The sequence below is a fragment of the Oryctolagus cuniculus genome, chromosome 19 (genome assembly GCF_964237555.1).
Source record: "Oryctolagus cuniculus chromosome 19, mOryCun1.1, whole genome shotgun sequence".
In the NCBI taxonomy this organism is placed as follows: Eukaryota; Metazoa; Chordata; class Mammalia; order Lagomorpha; family Leporidae; genus Oryctolagus; species Oryctolagus cuniculus.
This window is the reverse complement of record NC_091450.1, coordinates 38,948,146-38,966,034: the sequence shown is the minus strand read 5'-3', so window position 1 is coordinate 38,966,034 and position 17,889 is coordinate 38,948,146.

The following is a 17,889-nucleotide window of genomic DNA, read 5'->3' as shown; positions in this document are numbered from 1 at the left end:
AGCAGGGAGCCAGATTGGAAGAGGAGCAGCCAGGACTCAAAAACCGGTGCCCATATAGGATTGCCGGCATCATATGGATTGGCTTTACCTGCTGTGCCACAATGCTGACCTCTGGATATGTTTTCAGTGGGAACACTCTTCAACCCAGCGCAACACCCATTTTGCCTGGGAACAAAAAACGTGGAGTTAATCTCTTCTTTGGTTGCTGGTAGGCTGCAGGGTCATGTAGGCCGGGAAAGTGGGACCGCATGGACTCTAAGGGGCAGGTGTTGTGGTGCAGCGGGCTAAGCTGCTGTTTGGGACGCCCACAGCCAGCATCAGAGTGTCGGTCCTTGTCCTGCCCCCCGTGCTTCCATGCCAGCTTCCTGCTAAGGCAGCTGGGAGGCAGCAGGTGATGGCTCAAGTGCTAGGGGCCCTGCCACCCACGTGGGAGACCCGGATGGAGCTCCAGGCTCCTGGCTTTGGCCTGGCCCAGCCCTGGCTATCATGGGCATTTGGGGAATCATCCAGTATATGGAAGATCTCTGTATCTCTCTCCCACCCCACCTTTCAAGTGCATGAAAGTAAATGAATAATTTTTTAAAGGCACATTTTCAGAATGAGACCGATGATATGGTGCCAATAAGAGATGCATTTCAACAGACTGAAGACTTCCCTTACGATGACACCGGCAGCTTTTTCGTCTGATGTCGCCTTCCTTCCGACAGTGTCTGTTCACAAGCTGACATTCACCTCTTCAGAGCTCCAGGCTTCCCTGAGTGCCTGGGGGCGCCCTGAATCGGAAGACGACGTTGGGCGGGAGAGGCGCGGCTGGGTCCGGTACCTGGAGGTGTGTGTAGGGCCTGGCCGTAGGGAGCGTGCTCTGAGTTCCTCCACACACTGTGGCCATGATATCCAGGTCACAGTCCATCCGGGAGAGCCGGGTTGGATAGAGGGTGTGGCCGAAGACAGGGGTGCAGAACGAGAGAGGCTGAGCCACGCGTGCTGGGAGGAAGAGAGAGAAGAGTTCTCAGTTCTTTCCTTTAGCTGAGGACAAAATGATCGGAAAGCAGACGCCGCCTCTTTCTCCCACCCACTCCCCGTCGCTGTACGCTCGCCCAGAACTTGAACTTTACGATGTGTCTGTCTCCCGGGAGGGCCTGACACGCTTGCTCAGGGATGAGCTCTGCTTTTTTTTTTTTTTTTTTTTTTTTTTTACAGGCAGAGTGGACAGTGTGTGAGAGAGAGACAGAGAGAAAGGTCTTCCTTTTGCCGTTGGTTCACCCTCCAAATGGCTGCCGCGGCCGGCGCACCGCGCTGATCCGATGGAAGGAGCCAGGTCCTTCTCCTGGTCTCCCATGCAGGTGCAGGGCCCAAGGACCTGGGCCATCCTCCACTGCACTCCCGGGCCACAGCAGAGAGCTGGCCTGGAAGAGGGGCAACTGGGACAGAATCCGGCGCCCCGACCGGGACTAGAACCCCATGTGCCGGCGCCGCTAGGCAGAGGATTAGCCTATTGAGCCACATCGCCAGCCAAGCTCTGCTTTGATGTACAAATTTATTCCCATGCAGGTGGGGCGTCTGGACAGGCCACAGGCCACCTGGTTCTGCTGCTTCGCGCCTGCATTCAGCGTCCCCATCGGAAGCAGAAACAGAGGCTGCGGCTGCCAATCCTGCCCTCAGCCCTGAGGTTGCACATCAAAGCTCCCAGAGCTCCTTATCAGGTATCAAATCTGGTGGCGGCTCCGCATTCCAGGACCCCGCGCGACCTGGGCAGCTGGGCGAGGCCGGTGGCCGTGGTTGGCTGCTCTCCCCTTATCAGAACCCCAGGCTTGGTGGATAAGGCCAAGCACGCTTGGTATGCAAATACGTCGCTGCAAACTGCGATCCATATTTATAACCGCGATCCCATCTCTGGGAGCCCGCACACGGGCCCAGTCATTTCTTGGTGCCACATAAACGTATCTCCAGGTCTGTTTCCTGCCCCTTTCTTCCCATCCTTGCCTTTTCCCTCGTCGTGGCCTCCTGTGCACGCTTTAATCCTCAGATCCTTTTTTTTTTTTTTTTTTTTGACAGGCAGAGTGGACAGTGAGAGAGACAGACAGAGAGAAAGGTCTTCCTTTACCGTTGGTTCACCCTCCAATGGCCACTGCGGCTGGCGCACTGTGCCGATCCGAAGCCGGGAGCCAGGTGCTTCTCCTGGTCTCCCATGGGGTGCAGGGCCCAAGCACCTGGGCCATCCTCCACTGCACTCCCTGGCCACAGCAGAGAGCTGGCCTGGAAGAGGGGCAACCGGGACAGAATCCGGTGCCCCGACCAGGACTAGAACCTGGTGTGCCGGCGCCGCAAGGTGGAGGATTAGCCTAGTGAGCCGCGGCGCCGGCCCAATCCTCAGATCCTTAACCCACGTGCGTTGCTGGCCCTCTGGCCAGCCGTCTGGCTCCGGGCGTCTCCCTTTCCTCCGTGTCCCTCTCCCTCTGGATTCTGTTTGTAGATGCAGCGGGATCTCTCCCCTCAGCAGTTGTTTGCTGTGTAGCAGGCGTGGTAATTCCCAAAGAGAACCAGGGCCACTGGGAACAGAAGCCACATCCGATTCCATGATTGGAGAACAGAAATAAATCAAAGCCATGGAAAGGCGCAAGTACGCTTCCTTAGGGACTGAGCCACTGCAATTAAATTTTGAATCCAGCCCTGGGACTCCTATCGGCGACAAGGGAACGGAGGCTTCCCTGAGTCACGTTATTTATTTGAAAGTCGAGAGAGAGAGAGAGAGAGAGAGACAGAAACAGAGCTCTTCATCTGTGGGCTCACTTCCCAAATGGCTGCAACAGCAGGGGCTGGGCCAGGCAGAAGCCAGGAGCCAGGGGCTGCGTCAGGGTCTCCCATGTGGGTGGCAGGGGCCCAAGCACTTGGGACGTCTTAGCCTTCGCAGGCCATGAGCAGGGAGCTGGGTTGGGTGTGGAGCAGCCAGGACTAGAACCTGCGCTCATTTGCGAAGCTGGCGTCGCAGGCCACTTAACCACAGTGTCACCTCCCACCCCACCCCCCCACCCCCGTCACATTGCTCTACAGAGGACAATGATGGTCCAATTTTCATCAGACAGAGACCCTTTCTGGTTCTAATAAAACAGAAAAATCCCTTTTATCGGAGTTTTCAGTGTCACCCTAGGGACACTGAGCAACATACCAGGCAAGGCGGGGCCATTCTGACCCAAACCTTTCTGCTTCCCATGCTGGGGTACTCCCTCTTGGGCTCGGGACTTCACTGGGAGATACCCCCAGGGGACAGAGCAAGCTGGACGTCTGAGTGGGGGTCAGGCTCCCACCTGACGCCAGTGTCCACGTGAGTGGGGCTGTGTCCCTCACCCCGACTGTGCTGGAGTCCACATCCCTGACAATTTCATTATTTAAATAATTTCTTTTATTTATTATTTTTAAAGATTTCTGTATTTGAAAGGTAGAGTCACAGAGACAGAGATTTATTGCTTCACGCCCCTACAGGCTGCCACAGCCAAGACCTTGGAATTCCATCTGACTTTCCCACGAGGGTGGCATGGACCCACGTAGTCCGGCCATCTTCTGCTGCTCTCCCAGGTGCATTAGCAGGGAGCTGGACCACAAGTGGAGCAGCCTGGACCTGAACTGGCACCCATATGGAATGCCAGCATTGCAGCTGGTGGCTTAACCCGCTGTCTGCTGTACCACGATGCCTTATTGAATCTTTTAAGTGGCGGAATGGTAGAGAGAGAGAGGAGAGAGAGAGAGAGAGACCTGCTGGCGTACTTCCTAGATGCCCACGGCAGACGGGGCTGAAGCTGGGAACTAGAAACTCCATCTGGGTCTCCCACGTGAGAGCCAGGGGCCCAGGTCATTGAGCCACCACCGCTGGCTCCTGGGGTGGACTCAGAAGTAGAAACAGTACCTGAACTCGGGCACTCTGATACGGGCACGGGTGCACCATGTGGGTCCTAACCGCCACGCCAGACGCCCACCCCGGGCCAGTGATTTTACATGGACAAGAGGCAGCAGGTGCGTCTTCCCCGTGCTTTGTCCTGCTGTATGTCACAGGGCCTGGCTTCCACTGCTGGGGGCCCCACCTGTCCCCTCCGCTCAAGGAAGTCCTCCAAAACGATGGTGAGTGCTTGCTGTGGCCGCGTGCGCACTGGAGGAAGTGGTGACGGCGGTGACAAGGCCCGCTGGCTGTCCTCCTGGGGAGTGGGTTCCGATCACTGGGTTGCTCAGGGTGCTGGAGCGCAGAGGCCTGGCGCGCGACACCAGAACCAAACACCAGAACCCGGCTGGCGGCAAACAAGAGACAGTTTTCTCGCCATGTGGAGGCCGGAAGTCCAGACCCCAGGCACCTATAGGGTGGGTTCTTGCTGGACGCTCTGAGACTGGACCTCTTCCCAGCCTCCTGGCCTCCTTTGCTGTGCCCTGGCTAGTGGCAGCTCCCGCCAGTTCCCGTCTCTGCCTTCACGTTCTGTGTGGTCTTGGAGTCTCTGTGTCTCCTCTTACAGGGCACAGTCATTAAGTCATCCCCCACACAGATGCTCTGGTATGATGTCACCTTAACCTACAAAGACCCCAGTCCTGATAAAGTCCGCTAGGAGGTGCTGGTGGGCCTGGGTTTTGGGGACACCGTGGAGGGTACCGGAGCCAGGTCTTCACTTTCTGGCCTTGAACATCCTCTGGTCAGCCCTGCTGTCACCTCCCCATTGGGTGTCTTGCGTTCCAGAATCTTTCTGTCTGCATGCCCTCGCCCAGTGATTTGACTGCTGCGTCCTCGGCTGCCTCATTTGTCAATGGGCATGGTGATGAGAGCCTCCTGCGTGCGGTCGACCCGGGGGCCGAAGCCGAGCGCTGGGAAGGGGTTCGCAGGAGGAGTTCGTGGAGGCCCTGGGCGCATCTGCGCTCTGGGTCTCTGCATTCTGTGGCCATTGTCCCCTCTGCGGTTCTCTTTGTCTCTGTGGATTTACACTGTTTAAGGAATCCTTTGGCGAGGGTGGGTGTTTGGCACAGCAGTTAAGACACTGCTTGGGATGCCCGTACCCCACGTCAGAGGGCCTGGGTTCGAGCCCAGATCTTCCTGGTAATGTGCATGTTGGGAGGCAGCAGGTAATGGCTCGAGCAGCTGGGCCCCTGCCACCCTTGGGGGAGATCCTGATGGAGGTCTTGGCTCCTGGCTTCCGCTTAGCTCTGGTTGTTGTGGGCATTTTGGGAAGTGAACCAATGGTTGGGAGATTCTCTCTCTCTCTCTCTCTCTCCCTTCACTTGCTTCTATCTCTCTTCCTTTCAGATAGATAAGCGAAAGTAAAAACAAGATCCCTTTGTTAAAAAAATCAAAACAAAATTGAGAGGCAGAGAGCCCGAGCCAGCCAGCCAGCCAGCCAGAGCGAGCTCCCGCCCACTGGTGCACTCTCCAGATGCCTGTCATGTGGGGCGGCTGGGCCTGGCCAGGCCTGGACTGAAGCTCGAGGCCTGAACTCTGTGGTGGCAGCCACTGCTTGGCCATCGATGGTTCCTTCCTTCTGTCGCGATGCCCCTGTCCTCTCTCCTCTCTGAGTGTGGGGGAGCCTGTGACTTACATCTAACAAGTAGAATGCAGTTGTCCCCCAAGATCCTCGGGGAGTTGGTCCCAGGACTCCTGTAGATTTTTTTTTTTTTTGACAGGCGGAGTGGACAGTGAGAGAGAGAGACAGAGAGAAAGGTCTTCCTTTGCCGTTGGTTCACCCTCCAATGGCCGCTGCGGCCGGCGCACCGCGCTGATCCGATGGCAGGAGCCAGGTACTTATCCTGGTCTCCCATGGGGTGCAGGGCCCAAGCACCTGGGCCATCCTCCACTGCACTCCCTGGCCACAGCAGAGAGCTGGCCTGGAAGAGGGGCAACCGGGACAGAATCCGGCACCCCGACCGGGACTAGAACCCGGTGTGCTGGCGCCGCAAGGCGGAGGATTAGCCTAGTGAGCCATGGCGCCGGCCACCACTCCCTTTCACCCTATATACAGCTCTATCTTTCCTGTCTTGCTGTCTGGCAGATGCATCATTTAGCACGCAGGTGTATTACAATGAACGGTAGGTCAACCTCCTCCAGCCATAGCCCCCTACACCGCTGTGAGCCTGGTCAGACAGGGGGTGTGTGTGTTTTTCCAGGCCAAGAGGAACCAAAGCCATCCCTTGTGGCCTTGAAGTTACAGAAACTGTTATTTTTGTGTCCAGGGGGCTCAAGTGCTCCCTCCCCTCTGTGCCCCTATGTGGCAGTGCCCAGCAAAGCTACAGGGAGGAGGTGGAGAGGGGTCAGAACTCCCTGGGTTTTCATGCCTACTTGTCCCAGGTATGTCCTCCCGGGTTCTCATGTCCATCCTTTGTGGATGTTCCAGTCTGCAGCCACGACTTCCCTTCATTGTGTCTCTGGAGAGCTCTGTTATCCCAAAGGTTTCCAGAGGCCCCGTGCACAGGTCCGTCCAAGCGTGCTCATGTCTCTTGCTCCAATGGGAAGTGGCCCATCAGGCACCACAGTGCATGTGACAAATGTGGCCTTGCGGCGGCATCCAGATAAATAAATGCAGTGGTGCTTCCGTGTCACAGGGGAAGCTGTGGGTCTCAGCAGTGTCTCCCGGAGAGAGTCTCCCTACAAAGTGACAAATGTGACAGCTGCTGCTACCTCGTACAAGCCTCCAGGTAGAGCAAAGGTGGCAGGTGAGACAGTCGTGACTTAACACATTTTACCAACGAGATGTCCACTGTGGTGGAATGAGAAGGCCATGCCAAGATGGCCACTGGCAACAGAGTATGCCTGGCAACAGGCTGTGATTGGATGGTTTCGGAAACCACATGACAGTGGAGTCTGCCTGGCAACAGGCTGTGATTGGATGGTTTCGGAAACCACATGACAGTGGAGTCTGCCTGGCAACAGGCTGTGATTGGATGGTTTCGGAAACCACATGACAGTGGAGACTGCCTGGCAACAGGGTGTGATTGGTTAGAGCATAGACCGCCCCTTGATCGGATTGGCTTCCTTGGCTATATAAGCTGCTGAACCAACTGAAATAAATGAGTCTGCAGGCTGTTTGCCTCAGGCCTGCTTTCACCCAACTCCCGGGGTCTGTGTGGTGACTCCGCATCTCTTGCCCCCACCATGCTCCTCCTCCCAGAAATGAATCCACTGCAACAGTCCACTCCAGCTTGTGTCAGTATCGTGCTGCCCCTGGGGACTCCTGAGCCAGAGGTAAGGGGAAGACGGCTCTAGGGCTACAGTCAGCTTCTGCCTGGCTTGGTCTCTACCGGCTGCTGTGGCAGAATTCCACAGTGCGAGTGGTTTGTTAGCGACAGAAACTCCTTTCTCACTGCTCTGGAGCCTGGGAAGTCCAAGACCCAGATGCCAGCCAGACCGGGTCTGGTGAGGGCCGGCTTCTTGGTTCCCAGAGAGCCACCTGCTGGCTGCATCCTTGCTCGGAGAAAGGCCAGGGCAGCTCTTGTCCCCCCACCCTTTTTTTTTTTTTTTAATGAGAACTCTGCTCTGGTTTGTGTGTGACTCATCACCTCCTGGCCATCTCACTGTGCAATCGTATCACACAGGTAAAGATTCCAGCATGCAAAACTGGCGGCATTGTCCGTTCAGGCCGTGGCGTCCCTGGAACGTGGAAGGGCTGAACGTGAGAAAGGTAGAGAAGGAAGCATGCAGCCTCGGCCGAGAGGTTTCCTGTCTCTGTCCACTTCATCAGCTCACCCGCGCCTCCTCAGTCCACTCTGCTGGGGACCGGAGATGTAGCTGTGAGCCACACCTACACTGAGCCTCTGGGACACTCGCAGTCTGGGAAGAGAAACCCATGTGAAGCCCAACCCTGGGGCCAGAGGGTGCGTGGGGACGGAAACTGCCCAGGGCAGGCAGCGGTCAGAGCTGACTGGAGGTTGGTGAGAAAAGACTTTAATAGAAGGGGTTCTGTCTGGGCTGGGTTTTCTTTTTAAAAATGGACTTCATTTTTTAAGCACTTTTTTTTAAACATTTATTTATTTATTTGAAAGTCAAGAGTTACACAGAGAGAGGAGAGACAGAGAGAGAGGACTTCCATCTGCTGGTTCATTCCCCAGTTGGCCGCAACGGCCGGAGCTGGGCGGAGATGAAGCCAGGAGCCAGGAGCTTTTTCCAGGTCTCCCACGTGGGTGCAGGGGCTCAAGGACTTGGGTCATCCTCCACTGCTTTCCCAGGCCGTAGCAGAGAGCTGGATTGGAAGAGGAGCAGTGGGGACTCGAAATGGCACCCATATGGGATGCCAACGCTTCAGGCTAGGGTGTTAGCCTGCTGTGCCACAGTGCCAGTCCCTTAAGCACCATTTTAGGTTCATAGCCAAACTGAGTGGGAAGTACAGAATGTTCCTATATATTCGCCTTGTCCCCGTTCACACTGGCTCCGGTAGGTAGACCTACACCGATGCCTCAGTGGGATCCACAGCCCATCCCAGGGGCTCACTCTGGCTGCTGTGTGTTCTGTGGGTCCGGCAAACGTGTGCCCACCACGGCAGTGTCCTACACAACAGTCTCCCTTCTCTGAAGACCCTGTGCTCTGCCTGCCCATCTGCCGCCCACTCTCCCATCAGCCAAGCCCAGGCAACCACGGCTCCTTTTATTGTCTTTGCAGTTTTGCTTTATCCAGGTCACAGTTGGAAGCATCCAGAACGCAGCCTTTTCACACTGGTTTTGGAGAGAGACTTGATGGCTCATTTATCTTCGAGCACTGATTCATAGTCCATTCTCGAAATTTTCCAAAAAGATTTATTCATTTATTTGACCGGCAGAGTTACAGAGAGAGGAGGCGAGGCAGAGATAGAGGGAGAGGGAGAGGGAGAGGGATAGGGAAAGGGAGAGGGAGATAGAGAGAGGGAGAGAGAGAGAGAGAGAGAGAGAGAGAGATCTTCCATCTGCTGGTTCACTCCCCAGATGGCTGCAACAGCCAGGGCTGAGCCAGGCCTAAGCCAAGCAGCAGGATCTTCCTCCGAGTTCCCCATGTGGGTGCAGGGGCCCGAGGACTTGGGCCGTCCTCCGCTGCTTTCCCAGGCGCATTAGCAGGGAGCTGGATCGGAAGTGGAGCAGCCGGGACTCGAACCAGCATCCAACTAGGATGCCAGTGCTGCAGGCGGAGGCTTTCCCTGCAACACCACAACGCTGGCCCCATTCTTTGGGTGGCCTGCAGCTTGTGTACCCACTCACCTGGTGATGGCTGCGGAGTCGTGGCTGCTTCCAGCCTGTGGCAGTTAGGAATAAAGCTCCCGTCTCCATCTGCGTGCAGGCTTTGGTGTGGACAAAAGGTTTTATCTGGTTTGGGAGGTTATCGAGGAGTGCACGTGCTGGGTTGTGTGGTGAGAGTACATTTAGCCGACGCCGCGGCTCACTAGGCTAATCCTCCGCCTGCGGCGCCAGCACACTGGGTTCTAGTCCCGGTCGGGGCGCCGGATTCTGTCCCAGTTGCCCCTCTTCCAGGCCAGCTCTCTGCTGTGGCCCGGGAGTACAGTGGAGGATGGCCCAAGTGCTTGGGCCCTGCACCCCATGGGAGACCAGGAGAAGCACCTGGCTCCTGGCTTCAGATCAGCGTGGTGCGCTGGCTGCAGCAGCCATTTGGGGGGTGAACCAATGGAAAAGGAAGACCTTTCTCTCTGTCTCTCTCTCTCTCACTGTCTAACTTTGCCTGTCAAAAAAATAAAATAAAATAAAAAATAAAAAAAGAGTACATTTAGTTTTGCAAGAAACTGCCAGGCTGTTTCTCGGGGTGGCTGCTCCCACCAGTCATTCAGCGTTGGTAGGTTTCAGTGCACACGCCTTTCAGCCGTGTGGCTAGGCTTATTCCGAAGTGTTTATTCCTCTGATGCTGTTGTGAATGGACCAGTCTTCCTGATTTTCTCTTCCGATTGTTCCTCATTAGTATGTAGAAGCACACCTTACTTTGCTCATCGACTTTGTGTCTTGCAATGTGGTTGAATCTGTTGCTGTTGCTTGCTTCTTTTTTTTTTTTTTAATATATATATATATATTTTTTTGACAGGCAGAGTTAGAGAGTGAGAGAGAGACAGAGGGAAAGGTTTTCCTTTTGCCGCGGCCGGCGCTCTGTGCTGATCCGAAGCCAGGAGCCAGGTGCTTCTCCTGGTCTCCCATGGGGTGCAGGGCCCAAGCACTTGGGCCATCCTCCACTGCACTCCCGGGCCAAGCAGAGAGCTGGCCTGGAAGAGGGGCACCTGGGACAGGACCGGCGCCCCTGTTGCTTATTTCTAACAGTGTTTTTGTGGAACCAGGAGGGCTTTCTACGTGAAGATCCGGAATTTCATTCCTGGAAGTCCGACGGCTTGCGGCCGGACCCATCTGCTGAGTGCCCACTTGCTGGACGCCTGAGGTCACTTCCTTGGTTTCAGTTTTCCCTGCTCCCAACTCCTAGACGCTGCGCTCTGCCACGTGCAGTGGTGAGCACACTTCGCCGTGTCTCTTTCTGGCCCTGACACCCCCCCCCCCCTCCCCTGAACTGTGCTACTCTTTGGCCCACGCTTGGGTCACGTGGTGGGATTTCCCTGAAACCCACTCTGCTGCTGTATTTCTCTGTGCCCTGTCTCCAGCTGAGACCTGGTCGTGATGGAATGTTCTAGGTTTTGACAGTCTTACAGTTTTGGTGAACTGACTGATTCTTCAATGGATTTCTGGCGAAGTCCTAGAAGCAGGCACTGGGTTTAAATCCAGCCATTCCAGGTGCTGATGGCGCACAGCCCTAACCACTCTGCCCAACACGTGGGCCTCCCTCTTCCAGTGGCTTCCATCATCCTATCCCATGATCCTTTGTGTGGCACCATAAGAATCAACACCGGCCGGCACTGCGGCTCACTAGGCTAATCCTCCGCCTTGTGGCACCGGCACATCAGGTTCTAGTCCCGGTTGGGGCACCGGATTCTGTCCCGGTTGCCCCTCTTCCAGGCCAGCTCTCTGCTGTGGCCCGGGAGTGCAGTGGAGGATGGCCCAAGTGCTTGGGCCCTGCACCCATGGGAGACCAGGAGAAGTACCTGGCTCCTGGCTTCGGATCAGCAAGGTGCGCCAGCCACAGCGGCCATTGGAGGGTGAACCAATGGCAAAAAAAGGAAGACCTTTCTCTCTGTCCCTCTCTCTCTCACTGTTCACTCTGCCTGTCCAAAAAAAAAAAAAAAAAAAAAAAAAAGGAATAAAGAATCAACACCAAGGACCAATGGGCAGACCCCAGAGGGCTGTGACCTTTGCACCCTCCGTCTTCCTGACCATCCAAGGTGGTTGCACACAATGGAGGGGAGCCCTTCATAGTCAGGCCTTTGTGTGGAAACAAAGACACCATGGCTCCCTCCCGGAGGCTCGCCTAGTAGACTGGGCCAGCGAGAAGCATGACCCTTGTACGAATGGAGTGACACATGTCCACAAAGGGGTGGCCTGCAGGGGGCAGTGCGGGAGATGCTTCCCAGATGGGGGGAGTGGCACTGGCCGTGTCCAGTCTCCCGGCGCTGGAGTGGACAATGGCCACGCAGCCACATTCTAGCAGCACTTCTCTGCCTCAGTCTTGAGCCTGTGGGACTCGCCCGTCGACAGAGAGAGAACGAAAACTATTGCGTTACGAAAGATCGCTCTGCAGAGTTGTGAAGGAGTTGCTGAAACACAGAGAAACATAAAGAATCAGCTAACCAGCATCCGTGCCCTATTACTCGGAATCCAGAATTTCAACCATCAATATTTCAGATAATTATTTTAATATTTAAAGGAGACAGGGCAATACAATAAAGATGAAGTGCCCTTGGTATCTCTCCAGTTTCAATCTCCATTTCCCCAGCCAAAAGGCAACCTTATCCGACGTTTGGTACGTATTTGTCTATTCTGTTGAAAACGATTTCATCGCGTTTCTGTGACTACGTCTCTGTGTGATACCGCAGAGCGCCGCTTTATACATTTTAAACTTCCACACAAGCTCTGTGTTATTCATGGCAAACATCCTGGGGCTTGGTTCTCTATTCAAGCTCGCATTTCCCACGATCCAGCCATCTTGATACATACATTAGCTCATTAATTTTCAATGCTGCATAGCATGCTTTTATTGAGTGACTCTTCCATAATTTATTTGTACTGATGAACATTTAGGTGGTCTTCATGTTCTTCGCGGTAGATGTTTCTCCTGGTGGGAAACTGCAAACACTTTTGGATCGTAGGGGACGTGCCGTGTTGGATCATGCCGTATTTCTCTCCAACGGGGCTGTACCGGTTGACATCTCTCACCGCATTGGAAAGCCCCTTTAGATTAAACAGCTGGTGCTGTCAGCCTTCTGAGCCCCCGGTTGCACAACTACAATGGCAGCTGCTTGCCAGCTGGGAGCTGGGACTGGCTTGGCTGTTCGGTAATGAGCATCTCAGCTCGGCTCCGGATCCAGACGCTTCACGACGGCAGCTGGATGTTGGCCATGGTGATGGGGGTCAGGCTTCTCCCCTGCGGAGCAGGTAGCTAGGCTTTGCCAGCACCCCTGTGCCTTCCCACTGACGCCTGGGTCTCACCTCCTCCCTGAAACTCTCTCACCTGACCCCCATGGAACACACACAGGTGGAAGGAAATCCTATTTGTGGCTGAGGCTTCACACAGGGCAGGGTGGGGTGGCAGCTGTGGGCGTTGCAGAGTTTTCCAGGGTCTTAGCCAGAGCAGAGGGGCATCAGGTAAGAAACTCTGGGGGCCGGCACTGTGGCATAGTGCAGTCTGGGCGCCGGTTCTAGGCCTGGCTGCTCCACTTCCAATCCAGCTCTCTCCTGCTGGGCCTGGGGAAGTAGCGGAAGATGGCCCAAGTGCTTGGGCCCCTGTGCCCATGTGGGAGGCCTGGATTAAACTCCTGGCTCCTGGCTCCTGGCTCCTGGCTTTGGCCTGGCCCAGCCCTGGCCGTTGCAGACATTTGGAGAGTGAACCAGCAGATGGAAGAGCTCTCTTTCTCTGCCTCCCCTTTTTGGAATTCTGCTTTTCAAATAAAATCTTTTTTTTTTTTTTTTTAAAGCAAAATTTAAAAGCAAAATGTTAAAACAAGAAAAACCTTCTTTTTTGTGTGTGTGTTGAAAGGATAAGCAAAAAATACTTAACTACATGTATATCCTCTGCTTTGTAACTCCCCTTCAGGAAGCAAGTCCTGTCGGAGCTTTATTTTCCATTTAACGATCTTCCCCGGGATTTACTGCCTAGCGCGCCCTGATCCACTCTGCGCCTCTTTGCAGGCGCTGTGCACCCCACCCCGAGGATGCGCCAGTGGTACCTCGACCCGGCGCCTGCCGTTGGGTGTGTGTGGGGGGGTGGTTTCCAGCCTTTGCTCACGGGAAACCATGACAATAAACAAACCAACGCACAGGCATCTGTCTTTTCTAAGGACTATTCAGGGTAGGTTCTTGGGAATAGAAGCCCGAGTAATTTATCGTGGATTGCTTTTTTAAAAATTTTTAAAATTTTTTTTATTTATTTGACTGGCAGAGTTAGACAGTGAGAGAGAGAGAGACAGAGAGAAAGGTTTTTCTTCCATTGGTTCACCCCCCCAAATGGCCACTGCGGCCGGCATGCTGTGCCAATCCGAAGCCAGGAGTCAGGTACTCATCCTGATCTCCCATGGGGTGCAGGGCCCAAGCACTTGGGCCATCCTCCACTGCCTTCCCAGGCCACAGCAGAGAGCTGGCCTGGAAGAGGGGCAACCGGGACAGAGCTGGCGTCCCAACCGGGACTAGAACCCAGGGTAGTGGCACCGCAGGCAGAGGATTAGCTTAGTGAGCCACGGTGCCTGCCCATGGATTGCTTTTTAAGACTGTCTCTGTTGAAGTGTAAGTCCCGTGCCAGACAGAGCCATGCTGTCAAGGTGCAGTCCCTGCTTTTTCCTGGTCTGGTTCTGCAGCCGTCACCACGCTCTGGTTTAGCCTCGTCCACCACCCCAGATTCCCCGGTGCCTCTCCCTACCTTTGAGCCCAGACCACTCTGGATCTGTTTCCTACCCCTGAAATGTTGCCCTTTATACACATTTCATGCAAAAGAAGCTGAGCCTTTTTTCTTTTTTTCCACTTAGCATCCCGCTTTTGAGTTTACGCCTTGTGGTTGAATGGATCAGTAGCTCGGTTCCTTTCATTATCGAGTAATAACCCACCGCCGGCCAGATCACTTTGCTATCCAGCCGTCGGCTGATGCACAGTTTGAGTTGTCACTGGTTTGGGGATGTCCTGAATCCAGCTGAGTTACAGAGAGAGAGAGAGAGAGAGAGAGAGAGGGAGAATCTTTCACCTGCTGGTTCACTCCCCAAACGGCTGCAACGGCCAGGGCTGGGCCAGACTGAAGCCAGGAGCCAGGGGTTTCTTACCGGTCTCCCTCATGGGTGCAGGGGCCCAAACACTTGGGCCATCCCCCACTGCTTTCCCAGGCACATTAGCAGGGAGCTAGAAGTTTCCAGCTTCGAGTGAAGCAGCTGAGACTAGAACCGGTGCCCCCACGGGATGCTGGCGCTGCAGGTGGCAGCTTTACCTGCTGCGCCACGACGTCTGCCCCTGCACACAAGTCTTTATGTGGACACGTTTTTGCCCACCTACAAGTACAAGTGCGGATTCACACGCTAACTGCTCAACATGTAAAGAAACAAGCAAACTTGAGTAACTGTGCATGGGCTTGGTACAATCGTGTGGCACACGGAACTCGACAGGGGCTAGACCCCCGGCCAGGAGAGCTTTCAGGCTCTGGGGTACCTGACGATGATGTCGTGAGTTTCCTTTGGGATTCGATTATGTAGGTCACCTCCCTCCCCCAGCAGTAGGGGCAGAACAGGAGATCAGTCACTGACGCCATTGCAGTGGCTATTTTGCAGAATAAGTTTATCAAAGTGCTTACAGAGAACTCTGCAAAACTGCTTCCCGATTCCCCACCCCGCCCACAGCATCGGAGAGGGTGGCTTGGCCGTATCCTTGCCGTTCGACAACCTTTCTCCTCACGAGCCTCTGGCAGGCATCTGACGGTGCCTCATTATGGTTTTAATTTGCATCCCCCTAATGGCTAACAATACTAAGTTTTTTTCATGTGCTTATTATCTCAGATGACTTTTTGGAGAAGCGTCTCTAACTTCCTCTTATATTCTGGATGCAAATTCTGTATCAGATACATGGTTCACAATAATGTCAATCTGTGGTTTGTCTTTCTACTTGATTTTTGGCTTTCAAAAATTTTATTGATGTATTTTCATTTTATTTGAGAGAGAGAGAGAAGAGAGAGATCTTCCATCTACTGGCTCACTTGCCAAATACCTGCCACAGCCAGGGCTGGGTCAGGCCGAAGCCACGAGCCAGGAGCCCTATCTGGGTCTCCCACGTGGGCGTCAGGGAGGGACCCAACCACGTGAGCTACCATTGCTGCCTCCCAGGGCGTGCAGTATTATCAGGGAGCCGGAGCTGGAAGTTTGGTGAAGTCCTTTTGTCAGTTTTCCTATTACAAACCATGCACTTGGTGTCACATTTAAGAGAGTCCTGCCTGGGCTGAGGTCAGAGAGGTTTCCCAGATGCTATGGAGCTGGCTGTCCCTGGTAGGACTCGGGCCCACTTGGCGTGGATTTCTGTCCCCAGTGGGCACTCAGGGTTTCCGGTTTTGTGGCACATGGGTTTCCAACTTGCCCTCCCTTCCCCCGAGCCTTGCTGGCATCCTTGTAAGGAGTCACTGACGACCAGTGTCTGGGTCAGTTCTGAGCTCTGACCTCGTCCTCCTCCACACCTCTCTCCTCTCCGCAGGCTGTGGCCCCTTCTTCGTGGTTACTGAGCTCTGACTGTTCACAAGGGGTCTCCTTCCTTGGGAGTCTGGTCCAAGCTCCCTGGAGGGCCTGGGCGGTCCTTTGGCTGTGTCTTCAGTGGTCAGCCCCAGTGAGATTTATGGGCTGCTCTGAGACCCTGATGGTCCCTGGAGAAGCTTGGAGTGGCAGTGGCCCTGGCCCAGGCACATGGGCAGGTGCATGATTTACACGCAGCCACCGGGCAGAGGAGTTTAAGGCACAAAATTCAACCTCTGAGTATGTGGGTCCTCCCCCTCCAACCTGGAGATGAGGAGAGGCCTGGTAGCTGTTGTGGGCATGGGGGGGGGGAGTGTAAACCAGTGGATGGAAGATCTTTCTCTCTCTCTTGAAAATAAACATTTTCAAAAGTAAAAGATAATTTATGTTATTTTAAAGATTTTATTTATTTGAGAGGTAGAGTTACAGACAGAGAGGGAGAGACAGAGAGAGAGATCTTCCATCTGCTGGTTCACTCCCCAATGGGCAGCAATGGTCAGAGCTGAGCCAATCTGAAGCCAGGAGCCAGGAGCTTCCTCCAGGTCTCCCACGTGAGTGCAGGGGCCCAAGGTCTTGGGCCATCTTCCACTGCTTTCCCAGGCCATAGCAGAGAGCTGGATCGGAAGTGGAGCAGCTGGGACTCGAACCCGCGCCTGTATGGGATGCCGGCGCTTCAGGCGGAGGCTTAGTCCACTACACCATAGTGCGGTCTCCTGAAATAATTTCAAAACATTCTCTGAGCCACGCAAAGTGAACCCATGCACCTGAATCCGAGCCGGCTCTGACGGGGAGAAACCTCCAAGGTGACAAAGCTGCTGGGGCCCCGGACTTCGGAGCAGCCGCGGGGACGTCTCTCTGCCCCCGGGTACTCGGTACTCGGTGCGGAGACCAGCAGCAGATTAGTCTTAGTCCCGCGCACTTCAGCGCCCGCGCGCTCTCGCCGGGCGCCTGCCGCTGGGCGCTCAGCACCAGGCCGTGTGGCTGCGGGGAGAAGGCAGACAGAGGAGCCCCGCGGTGAAGCTCCGAAGTGTTTGCACGTCTAGTATGTAGGACGTGGTGCTACTGTGGTTTGCGCATCCACTGGGGAGGGTGTCCAGGTCACGTCCCCCACTCATCACCAGGGACAACCGTGGTACCCTCACCTGCCCCTCACTGGGGGGCAGCACTGTGTCGCAGAGCTGAAAGTGACCCGCTTAGCGCTGAGCTGTGCCAGGTTCAGAATTCACAGTGCGGCGCAAGGATCTGAAGACAGCTGGCGCTCGGCCGTCACCCCCTCCCTCTCACTATGCGACACTGAGACCCTCTTAGCTCCAGTCTGGAGGGGCAGCAGCCGCCGTGAGGACCGCAGCTTGTGGGGGGGGGGGGGGCAGGGCCAAGGGCCAGACAGCAGACCCGCCCGCTCAGCTTTGCTGCTGTATCGTCTCCATGGCAACGCTTCACCTGTCAGGACCCCAGCGTGCCAGGGAAGGACTTTAAATGCTTGGTAGTATTGTCACTGAGCACAGAGGCAGCGGCAGACGACACGGTCGGCCAGCGGGCATGGTGGTGTGCCAATAAAACTTTACGAACAAAGCCAGGTTCTCGGGTTGCGGTTTGCTGACCCTTGTGCTAGGGAAACCGCGAAGTCCAGAGAAGCCCTATGGGGGGCAGTAAAGGGGAACTGAGCTGGGGTTAGAGAGGGAGGTTCTGGTCGCAAGCTGTGTGGCCCGAAGTGAGTGCAGTGAGACAGGAATTGGGAGTCTGAGCGAGGAAAGATACGACCACCAGGGGGCAGCAGAGGCCTGAGTGTCACGTGGTGGCGATTCTGATGGATTTGCGGCGGGCTGGGGCCCTCCAGGGGCTCTGGGGAGAGGGGCCTGGCGCAGCTGCGCGACGTCACTCAGAAACCGGGAGCGCGCAGCTGCGCGGCCCATCTCGGCTCTGGCAAGGAGGCTGGGCACAGCTCTTCCCGCTGACGGGTTCTAAAAATAGATTGAAAAGTAAGTTAGGGCCGGCACTGTGGTGCAGTGGGTAAGGCTGCTGTCTGCAGGGCCGGCATCCCATACGGGCGCTGGTTCGAGTCCCAGCTGCTCCACTTCCAGGCCAGCTCTCTGCTGTGGCCTGGGAAGGCAGTGGA